This window comes from Chinchilla lanigera, unplaced genomic scaffold (genome assembly GCF_000276665.1).
Source record: "Chinchilla lanigera isolate Chin_1 unplaced genomic scaffold, ChiLan1.0 scaffold00139, whole genome shotgun sequence".
Taxonomy (NCBI): Eukaryota; Metazoa; Chordata; class Mammalia; order Rodentia; family Chinchillidae; genus Chinchilla; species Chinchilla lanigera.
This window is the reverse complement of record NW_004955540.1, coordinates 2,995,307-3,006,669: the sequence shown is the minus strand read 5'-3', so window position 1 is coordinate 3,006,669 and position 11,363 is coordinate 2,995,307.

Below are 11,363 nucleotides of genomic sequence, written 5' to 3'. Positions count from 1 at the left end.
TTTGCCGCTGAGCTAAATCCCCAGCCCCAGTTTTAACGTTTAGTGAGCTTAATTTCTGGATAATTTCTTTTGAAGTGAAAATTAAGTGTCATGTATTTTTGCTTTTTTACCATGTAATCTAAGCAAAAGTTCCATAAGGAGAAATATTTTTTCCCATGTTTGGTCTTTTTCTTCTTTTGTGCAAGCGCTTAAGGCATATGCTTGGTTGAAATTGCTCGTTTCCAGCCTTGTATATCTAACCTAAGTGTAATCATGTATGCCTCATAGATTTTTAAATCTTTTAAGTTTTTTAGCATTTTATCTGTTGCACCTGCTAAAAATTACTTCTGTTTGTAACAGAGTAAATACATCATGGAAAAGAGAAACAAATTAAAACTTAATATTTTGGTTATTGAAATTATTTATGTTGCTAAGTAGATACCAGACAAGACAAACTTACACGATGACTATAGGAATATTGTTTTGAAGTTTCATTTACATATAATTATTTTGTGTTCTTATTTTTAGAAGAGATTATTTCACAAGAAAATGTGTCATAAATTCTCTTTGCACTGTAGAATGATTTAGTGATATCCATTAGTCATGAATTTTGAGGAAAAAGGAAAATACATGATATAAAATAAATATATAAAATTCTTATGCACAAATAGTGTGACATTCTCATTTGATTAAATTAGGATTATATAACGAGATCTTAAAATTATTTTATATCTTCCATATATCACATATAAATGCCCAAAATATATATCTTTCAAATTTCAGATTTTCAATCTATGAAATTATCAATTACCAGTCCTATCAGAGTGCTGAATTTTTTTCATAAATGTATAAATGCTTTTACCCTTAACTTTTGGTTTTTACAATTTTTTTTATCATGGTGCTTAACTTCTTATAAGTGCCGTATCCAGAAACTTAGCTGTAAGTTTAGAAAGAACTTTTGTTTTCTTTTTTTGTTCTTAAAAATAATCCATGGCCAGTGATATAGCTCAGAGGCACAGCACCTGCCTGGCAAGTGCAAGGTCCTGAGTTCAATTCCTAGTACAAAAAAAAAAAAAAAAAATCCAGTCCTACTATTAATAGGATTTATATTATTAACACATTGGTTATAAGAATCTATCAGTTCAATTGAAAATCTGCAGAATTATTTAAGTTGCCAAAATATGGAATATAGAACCTTCATTCTGAAAGATACTTCATTTTACAGTCACAATAAAAAATCTGAATAGTTTAGAGAATTTTCAAAAAATGAAGCCCTTTGGTCATTAACTGGTGGTATACATTTTTCAGGATCTTGTTCTGCTATAATATGGTGCTTTGCACAAGTGATTTCTGAAAAATGGTTCCTTTTAATGATTTATAATCATTGTGTCATGTTACTTACACAAAGAATCTTATTTGAGAGTGAAACTGGAACTCCTTGTTTCTCATATTAGCTAATTCTCTCTTAGGGGCACTAAAGCTCTGATAAATGCATTGTGAGCTGCTCTAGTACTGTTTGTTTGAAATTCTTGTTGTCCATGTATTATGATTTATTGACTTGTTGATGCATGTAAACTGGGTGCATTTTGTTGCCGCTGTATGTTAAATGGTGACCAATGTTTTTACAAAAGAACTGAACAAAAAATCTTCTAAGAAATTTGGAATGTGGTTTTGATTGTAATGTTTGACTTTTTTTACTAATCTCAGAGGGCCTTGGCCATTCTGTTGCTAAGGGAAATTAGGTTTAATAAATGGAGATTTGTTACAAGGTGGTAGCACTGTCACTGGGCCAGTGAATGGATCTGTTTGCTGAAATTCACACTTGATGTAGAACCTTACAGGCTATGAGTGAAAAATGAGTTCACCAAAAACAAAACAAAAATGGCTGTTTACAGGAGAGCTATCTAAGCCACTCATAGAATAATGTCTCATTTACTTTATTCTGTTTCTCTAGAAGGTAAACTCTGAAGGAAATGAAAGGGTTTTTTTTTTAACCAAAAGATTGCATCAAGTTTGAAGTTAAACTACCTAATTTTAAAATTATGTTTTCTTGGCATTTGACATGGTATATTGGGTATAGTCGGACCTTTTTCTTGTGGTCAGGTGGCTTCTTCATGGACTGTTGTGTGCTGTGCTGCACTCAGTACCTTGGCAATCTAGTTTTTACGGTTTTTCATTGTTTCTTTTTTGCTGCTCTTGTTTCTGGCTACTATTTCATTTCTTTCGTCTGCTTCTTTCTCAGTTGTATGAACTAGAAAGTAGATAACCAGTCTCGGCATCAGTTATTTAGAAATACTGGAAAATAAACTATGGAGCCTAAGTGAGATGAGGACAGTAACAATAGTAATGATATTTGCTCGGTGGTGTAAACACTCCTTGCTATGTACTGTGGTATTTTCACATATCGCCACATTTAATCACTTTAATAACGCTGCTGGTGCTATTATCGTCTCTTTCATAGATAAATTGAGGCATGGACAGTTTATTTTTCCCCTAGTGTTACTAATAAGTGGTCTGGAATCCAACTTTGTCCAAGTGTGAGGCTGTGTTCTTTACTATGCAATAGGAACATCAGCTGCATGGACTTTTTAAGGTCTGTTCTCTGTTTAGTTTGCTTTATTCCTTCAGATTCAATGAGTTATTTTCTCATCTGTAGCCCAGGGGAATTGTACTTATAGCCTAAAAATTTGTTTAGCAAATTCTGTGATTTTGAATGCGTACATGTGCTAGGCACTAATATCCCTGTCTTCATGGGGAAAGAAAACACAGAAAAACAAGGATGTACTTAGTTTTTGTTGTGTTTTAATGTTGGGTGGTAAGTTTAGAGGCAATAAATGAACAAGATAAGGTGGGTAGGAAGTGCTAGAGGTCAAAGTGGGGCTGGTGAGGGACGACCTGAAGAAGCAAAAGCATCAGCAATACAGATACCAGTGATGAGAAGGATCGCTGGGTTCTAAGGAAACTGATGTTTAGAAAATCTCAGATATATGGAGTGTTTCACTTTGGGAGGTGCTGTAAATGTTTCCTTACTTTATATTGCTAATGTTGTGTGGGTATGCCTGAAGATTACTAATTAAATGTTATGATTAACACTCCTTGGCTATTTGGTGATAGCAGTAGAAGCAACTGGTCCAGAAGCATGGAAAAGTGATCTTGGAATTTGAAGTTGTGGATAACGCATCAGAAAATAACCTAGGGTTTGTTGTGTGCTCATAATGAAATCTTATTCACATTGCTTGTTTTTACCAAACCAATAAATGCTACTGGCATATGAATTATAAGTAACTGAAACTAGTTTTTTCTTTTCTGACATATAGAAATGGACTAGTAATTAAAACAGGGACATGTAACATTTCAGTTTTGAAGGTGCAGGACTTTTTGAGTCTACTGATCTTATAGTCTTCCCGACAGTTACATGAAATACATGTTTTGTATTGGTGTTCAAATGAAATTTTATGACATCCAATATGTGAGTGCTTTTGACATGTTTACATAAATTTATGAGTGAAGTTTGAGCAAACTTTCATTGGTATGAAAATTTTAAAAGTAGATTAGGAATCTTGTAGATAACTCCAAAGCAAACTTTTTGTGTAAGTGACGAAACGCAAGATCAATGACGGAAGTGTTCCAGGGACTACTTTTGGGAGCAACTGGGAGAAACCCTCAAAAATGACAAAGCAAATTTCTAGAGAGTTGTGAAATGCAGTAAAGACTTGGTATTTGCTGCCAATGTGAAAGCCTTATTTTGTGTAATGTTTTTAAAGTGCGTATGTAGATGTTATACATAAATGAGGTTTAAAGAACTTTTTAAAAAAAATAGGTAATTAGAATTAAGTTTCTGTCTTTCTTGCGTACAAACCAGATTAGTACCACCACTCTCCTCTACAGCATGTCAGCTCCTCTCCTCCTTGGGGTGTTGGAAATAGCTTTTAGAATGTATTTTATGTCCTGTGCTGTTTTTTTACAGGCATGTGAATTTTTTCTTCCCCACCCCTACTTGGGAGGAGAACAATTCTAAATTAATTGAGTTTATTCTTTTATGGTTAGCAGCTGTGACTGTTCTTTCATCCACATTAGCCCAAGCAAAGAGCTCACATTTCATAAGAAAAACATCTGAGTGTGTTTTAAAAGTAAGCTTCACAAAGAACGAGCTCAGTCTGCCTTTCTACCTTCCCTGTGTTTGATATGCCTGTAGAGCGCCTGGCACATAGTAGATGTTCAGTGGTTACTGGTTCAATGGATGTTTGTTACTGTCCACATCACTATTACTTTCTTGTCAGAGACTTGAATTTTGACTTGACTTTCAGCCCATTCTGTATCAGCACTAAAACATTACTTCTTCCTCTGTCACTTTCTGTTGTACTTCTGAACTTTGTCACATTTTGCTTCAGGCAGGTTCACTGATGTACTACCGGTTCTCTAGACCACTGTTTATAACATCAGATGCTCAATGAGAAATAAAATATGTACATATACTCTTTTCTTTAAAAGCAGTTACCAAGGAAACAAATGTTGCTTGGTTTGACATGGTTAATAATAAGTCTTTGTAAACTTGTGCTGGGTCCTAATGGTTACCACTTTACTTTCTATTTAATGTTTTAACTTTTCCCCTGAGGATTAACATAAGTATGTTGATCTGCAGTTTTTAGAATGTCTCTGTCCTCTCTCTCTTATCTTAACATTGTGTTGTTTGCCCAGCTTGGGCTTAATGTTACTTTTACTGCTCTCCTCACGCCTCAGGAGAACAGCTTGTGATTATGTTTCATTAGCATCAAAAACCAAAGGTGTTTTAAACTTTCTTGCCGCAAAACCACTTTTCTGAGAACAATATTAAGGCCCCCAAAGAGCTTTAGTATCTGAGGTTATATAAATGTTTACTATATTAAAAATGAAAACTGGCAAACTATAAAAATTATTCACTAATTTATTTAAAAATAAACTAGTTTCATGTTAACATAATACATATTTTATGAAAATTATTTCTCAAAATGAGAAGGTAGCAGTATCTTAACTTTTTTGTCATGAGACACAAGACATTTGGAGTCTCCTGTTTCTGCATTACATCTGTTTGATACATGGTTTTGTTTGGAGTAAATGAAAAATTAGCCTCTTACATATATGTAATTATAAAAGGAATATGTTAAAGCCTTTTTATGTGAGTGGTTTTCTGTACCAAAACTGAGCAAGGAGTAGTTTCCAAAAGGTTAGTTGCAGTGTAGAATATGAATCCCTCTCAATGAAATCTCGCATTGAATTACATTAGCATCCATTGTTGTGTACTTTGTAACTTTTCCCCTGGCATAATTTTGTAACACAGTATTTGGAAACTACCAATTCACTAAGTTATGCAGATCTTCCAACTGTTAATATTCTTCACCATATGCAGTCTTAAAAAGCACATTTAATATAATCACTCTCTTCTGAAAAAGCCCTTTAAATATTGAGGTGTTGTCAAGTTCAGATGGCAGACACATTGCAGAGTTCTGATTTTCACTTGAAAGCAACAACACCACTAGTTTTCTTTGCAGTGACAGTTCGCTTTGTTCATGTTTGGAATCTGTCAAGTGTCCACATTTGAATAGCCTAGTGATCGCACTACTTGCAATTGCTTTTTTTCATGACAACCATCATGTATTTTGTCCCTAGAGTATTTGGTGCTCACGTTCCTTTCCTTCATGCGGAGAATAGTCAGGGTTTATAATAAACAATCCTTCCTGCATCATGGAAACCCTGAGTGAAACTAGCAGCATCCCTAACAGCAAGCATGTGGCAGTGAAGAGTGCAGGGACTGTTAGTGTCCTGGTTGACGGTAAGATGCTAGTGTACCTCTGCCTCCCCCTCACTTTCTTGCTCTCTCTCACTCGCTCCTCAAACTCTTGAGCTCATTTGTTTGTCCCACCTGAACATCTTGAGTAGCTGGCCTGTGTAGCCCTACCTGCAATCCCATCATTGCTTTTGCGCCATCAGTAAATATTTCATTAGTGAAAAAGGTAATGATGCCTTACTATGAAAATATTTTGACCTCACAAATTCTAAAAAATCAGAAGTCTGTAGACCACACCTCTATACTTGGAGAACTGCTCTCCTGAACTTGCCTAATTAGAGTAAGGTTAGTGGCAAACAACAGAACCCCCAAATAACATCCAAAGCAAGGTAAGACATTTAATTATCAGGTAACATCCTCATTGTTGTCTGGAGCAGATGTAAGCATTCTACTTCTGAAAATGGTCAGAGGCCTAGGTTACTATCTTCATCAAGTACAGCTTTCATTTTGAAAGTCACTTCTTGATCTAAAGTGGCTGCTTCAGCCCCAGCCATCCCATCCACACTCTGCACAGAAGTAAGGAAGCACAAAGAAAGATAAAGGGCATGAAGCAAGTTTTAATTGCCACATGACAATCTGTCACACACTGCCATCACATAAACACAACTAAGAAGCTTGTGAATGCCTCTGTTCTCTGTGACCAACTGTATAGCCAAAAAATGGAAACAAAAGGACATCTTGGGGGATAATTAGCATCTGTCACATCAACAAGTATTCATGCCTCACCCTTTTCCTAGTATGAAAGATACCTGTTTATAAGGGCATAGGCTTAAGTTTACATCCAGTGGCTGCATTTACTCCTTTGCACCATTCTCCCTCTAAGGTCTTAAATTGGCTCCTTGGAGTCAGATGACCTACAAATGAACAGTGTTTGTCCCTACACACATCATGTACAGTAACAACTTCCATTCAGCCAGTAGGGATGGATGAGGCGGTTGTCACTGCTACCGACAGCAGGGGTTCTTAATGCTTGCTGTTAGAAGACTCAGAAGCCTTTGGCACACGAGCAAGGCTTTTCATTTTTATGCTTGAGCCCAAGGGGGACATCATATGGGTTTGAGAAACCTCAGGCTGACCTGAACAAAGGGCAAGGTACACAGCTTTTCTGGCACCCACCTGGTGGGCAGAGACCTGGTCTCTTTAAAGTTATCACAAGTAGAGACAGAACTTTGGTTTCATCTGCACTCTTCTGTATCCTGCCTTTTCTCATGATGTAGGCCTTATTACCATTTCATCTCCATGAGGGTGCGGTTATTTACTGTGATAATAAAGCTAACTATATCACTTTATTGACTGTTCTGTGCACATATTTATCCCTTACCACCTGTAATTTATTCCTAATTGGGGAAAGTTCCTAGCTAGATTTTGAAGCAGGGCAAATCACTCTTCTGCCTCAGTAGGTTTGATTTTAGTGATCTTGTTTTTCTTGGTTCTGGTGGCTTGTTATCCTTGCTAACAACACGGTCCTTGAAGGCTGAGTGGACTTTCCATCCTCTTGTCTTCGTGTGCTATCTTAATTCCATACTCTTGAAGACTGCACCATTTTTAACTCCCAAATTTCTCATGTTAACCCCATAAAATCGAGGGTTATTTTGTCTGTCTCATCAATATTCCCTGAGAGTTATCAGCTCCACCAACATAATCTCTTACCAGAATAGCTGGATAAAATATAAAATAGTATATAAATATGAAATCATATAGGTGAAAGCAGTAGAAATCTATAAGCAAGACTCCAAAGAGGAGGGACCATTGGAGGTAAGCTTATGTTCATACCTGATGGTAGCTTACATCAGGCAAGGGACCTAAGAAATTCTACTTGCACCCAGGAGGCTGATAGTTCTGCTTCTGTAACTTGAAGTTTGCTGCCAGAGTACAGAAACCAAAAGAGGTTTTGGTAGAGATATGGGGGAGCTTCAAGCATGTGTGATTGTCTAGAAAAATTTACAAAATTGTAGATGTTTAGGACAGAAAACTTCATAGAACAAAAATTTTGAAATTTAGGACCTTTCAGAAGACGGGGGTCTGCAGAATGTCTTAGATGATCATTAGAAAACTGAGAGCTAGGAGCAAGTTGAAGGTAGAATGAGCCTTAAACTAAGACTTTCAACTCTACCTTTATTTTTCTTGATTCTGGGTTGGGTTAAGGTGAGCGTTCTATTATCCTAACAGAAAGAAGGATGAACCTCTCTGGAGGAAAGTATCACCAGAAACCTGTGACATTGTTATATATAAAACACCTGGAAACCAACTGGAGATTCCAAGACACACTGAAAGACATGAGCATATGACTAAAACCTAAGAGAGAGAGGGGAAGGGAGAAAGATGAGAACCGCACATGATCTAGACAGTGGGTTACTTGACAAGAACTCTATAGTTAATATGTTTGAGACAATTATAGGTAAAACAAAGACTTTATCAGGAAATTAATCTACAGAAATTAATTGGACATTGCAGTACTAAATATGGTATCTGAATGGAGAGCACATTAGATGGATTAGTGGTTTTTACATGGCAAAGATGGGGTCAGTGAATTGTAAGGTCACTAGAGAAAACACTGCAGCATAAAAAGAAAGTGGGAGAGGCAAGAGCTTCAGAGGCATGAACATAAAAGACTTAAAAAAGTAACTGGAACCTCAGAGATACCTTTATGAGAAGGGGAGAGATAAGGTAGAATCAGCACTTGATAAGCTCAGAAAACAAGCAGAATGAAGAAACAGAATCACACTTAGATTATGGTAAACCAAATGAAAATACAGAACATGTTAAAGATAGCCAAGGAAAGAGATTATTTTCAAAGAAGCAGTGATAAAACTAATAGCTGATTTCTTCCACAGAAATAATGGAACTCAACATAACTAGCTCCAAAGTACTTATGAAAATAATGATTAACCTATACCCAACAAAATGTCCTTCAAAAAATGAAGATGAAATAAGTGTTTCCAAACAAAAACTGAGAGAACTTTTCACCAGCGACTAACAAAGGTGGCAGTTTTATTTCATTATCAAAGTAAACTTGATGGCTCATCTCTTTTCTTTTTTAAAATTGATGAAATTTATTGGTACATTTTAGGTGTACACAAAGATCGCATCATAGGGAATTTGCACCTGTACATCATCTATCTTGATTTTTTTCCCTATTCCCCTACCTGCACTTCAATCCCTTTTCTCCCTATTTACAAAGGCTTTGTTTCTGTTCTTTTTTCTCTTTTGACTTCCTTCCTTTTCCCCACTCCATCCCTAGTTCTCTTTCTCATTTGAACATTTTCTTCATATTTCACAATATCATGTCTTTTGGTCCTTATTTACACTGGTACTTACACATATGTGTCTGATTTATTTCACTTAATATGGTCTCAGGTTGCATCCATTTAACTAGAAATGTCTCAAGATTATCCTTTATGGCTCAGTAGTACTGCATTGTATAAAAAACCCACATCTTTATCCATTTATCAGCTGATGGACATCTGGGCTATTTCCAAGATTTAGCCATCACAAACTGTGCTGATAGAAACATGGATGTGCATAGATTGCAGTGGTATGATGCTTTTAATTATTTTGGGAAGATACCAAGAAGGAAGATAGCTTGGTCCAGTGGGATGTCTAGTCCTAGATTTTGAGGAATCTCCACACTGATTTGCACAGTGGTTGCACCAGCTTATATTCCCACCAGCAGTGGAGAAGAATTTCTTTTTCTCCACAGCGCTTCCAGCGTTTGTTATTGGTTAATTTCTTTTTTTGTTTATTTTGTTTTGTTTTTGAGGCAGGGTCTTGCTCTGTAGTTCAGGTCAGCCTGGAACTCACTATGTAGCCCGGGCTGGCCTCAAATTCATGACAGTCTTGCCTCAGCCTCCCTAGTAGTGGGATTACAGGCATGCACCACCACCCCCAGCTTTGATTTCTTGATAATAGCTGTTATTTCTGGAGTGAGGCAGAAACTCAGTGTCATTTTAATTTGCATCTCTTGAATGACCAGTGTTGTTGAATGTTCTTTCATATATTTATTTGTTGATTCTACTTCATCTAAGAAGTGTGTATTCAGATGTCCATTTTTGGATTGGGTCCTTAAATTTAGGCAGTCTGATTTTTTTCAGTACTTTGTATGTTCTAGATATATGTCCTTTGAGCAACAACTGGTTAATTTTTTCCCCATTCTGTGGGTTATCTTTTCACTCTGTTGGGGATTTCTTTTGCTGTGCGAAACCTTTTTAATAAGATGAGATCCCAGTTGTTGCTTCTTTGTAGTATTTCCCATGCAGTCAGAGTTTTGTTCACGAAGTCTTTGTCCACACTTATGTTTTCAAGTGCTCTACTTATTCTATTTTCCAGCTGATGTAGGTTTCTGTTTTAATATTTAGACCTTTGATTAATTTTTATTTTAGTTTAGTGCATGGTGATAGACATGTTTTAGTCTTTGGCATGTGAAAAGCACTTTTTCCATCACCATTTATTAAAGAGGCTATCTTTCTTCCAATGGATGTGTTTGGTCCCTTTGTCAAAGATAAGGTGGCTGAGTGTGTTTGGAGTTGTTTCTGCAGCTTCTAATCTGTTTCATTGATCTTTGGGTTTTTTGTTTGTTTGGTTGGTTTCTGTTCGTACCATGGTACTTTGGCCAGTACCATGCTGTTTTTATCACAGTAGCTCTGTAGTATAATTTCAAGTCAGGGATTTTGATGCCCCTTGCCTTAGTTGCTGAGAACTATTCTAGGTTTAATTTGGTTCCAAATGAATTCTAAGAATGTTTTCTTTAGTTCTGTGAGATATGCTGTTAGAATTTTGATCAAGATTGCATTAAATCTGTATAACAGTTTTGAAAGTATGGCCATTTTTACTACGTTGGTTCTTTCTACCCAAGATCAAGGAAAATCTTTCCATTTTTGATATCCTCTTCAATCTTTCTCAGCATATGATAGTTTTCAATGTAGAGATCTTTTACTTCTTTGTTAGATTGACTCTAAGTATTTCTCTTTTTTGGATGCTATTTTGAAAGATGTTGTTTCCCTAAGTTCCCTATCACTGAGTTTGTTATTTGTGTACAGGAATGATGTTGATTTTGAGTGTTTACACAATTGAATTTGGTTATTAAATCTAGAAGTGCTTTGGTGGAGTTCTGGAGATCTTCTATGTAGAGTGTCATATCATCTGCAAATAATAATTTAACTTCTTCATTTCCTATCTTTGTTTCATTTATTTCTTTTTGTTGTCTAATTGCCCTGACTTGTTTCCAGAACTATATTGAACAGGAGTGGTGATAGTGGGCATCCTTGTCTTGTTCCTGATTTTGGAGTGAAAGCTTTCAGTTTTTGACCACTTAGTATGATGTTGGCTATTGGTTTGTCATAGAAGGCTTTTATCAGATTGAAATAAAGACCATCTGTGTTGGTTTGGGGCGGCTTATTTTGCAAGGGGAACAACATAATACAGGACACATACTTTATATTATTATTTATAAGTCACCCAAGAACAGTATACAAAAGAGTGCAGGAAATCTGTCCACACACTAAGACCAAGGGATCCAGCTGAGGGCCTGGATCCCACAACAATGTCCTACACGAGTTGAGCT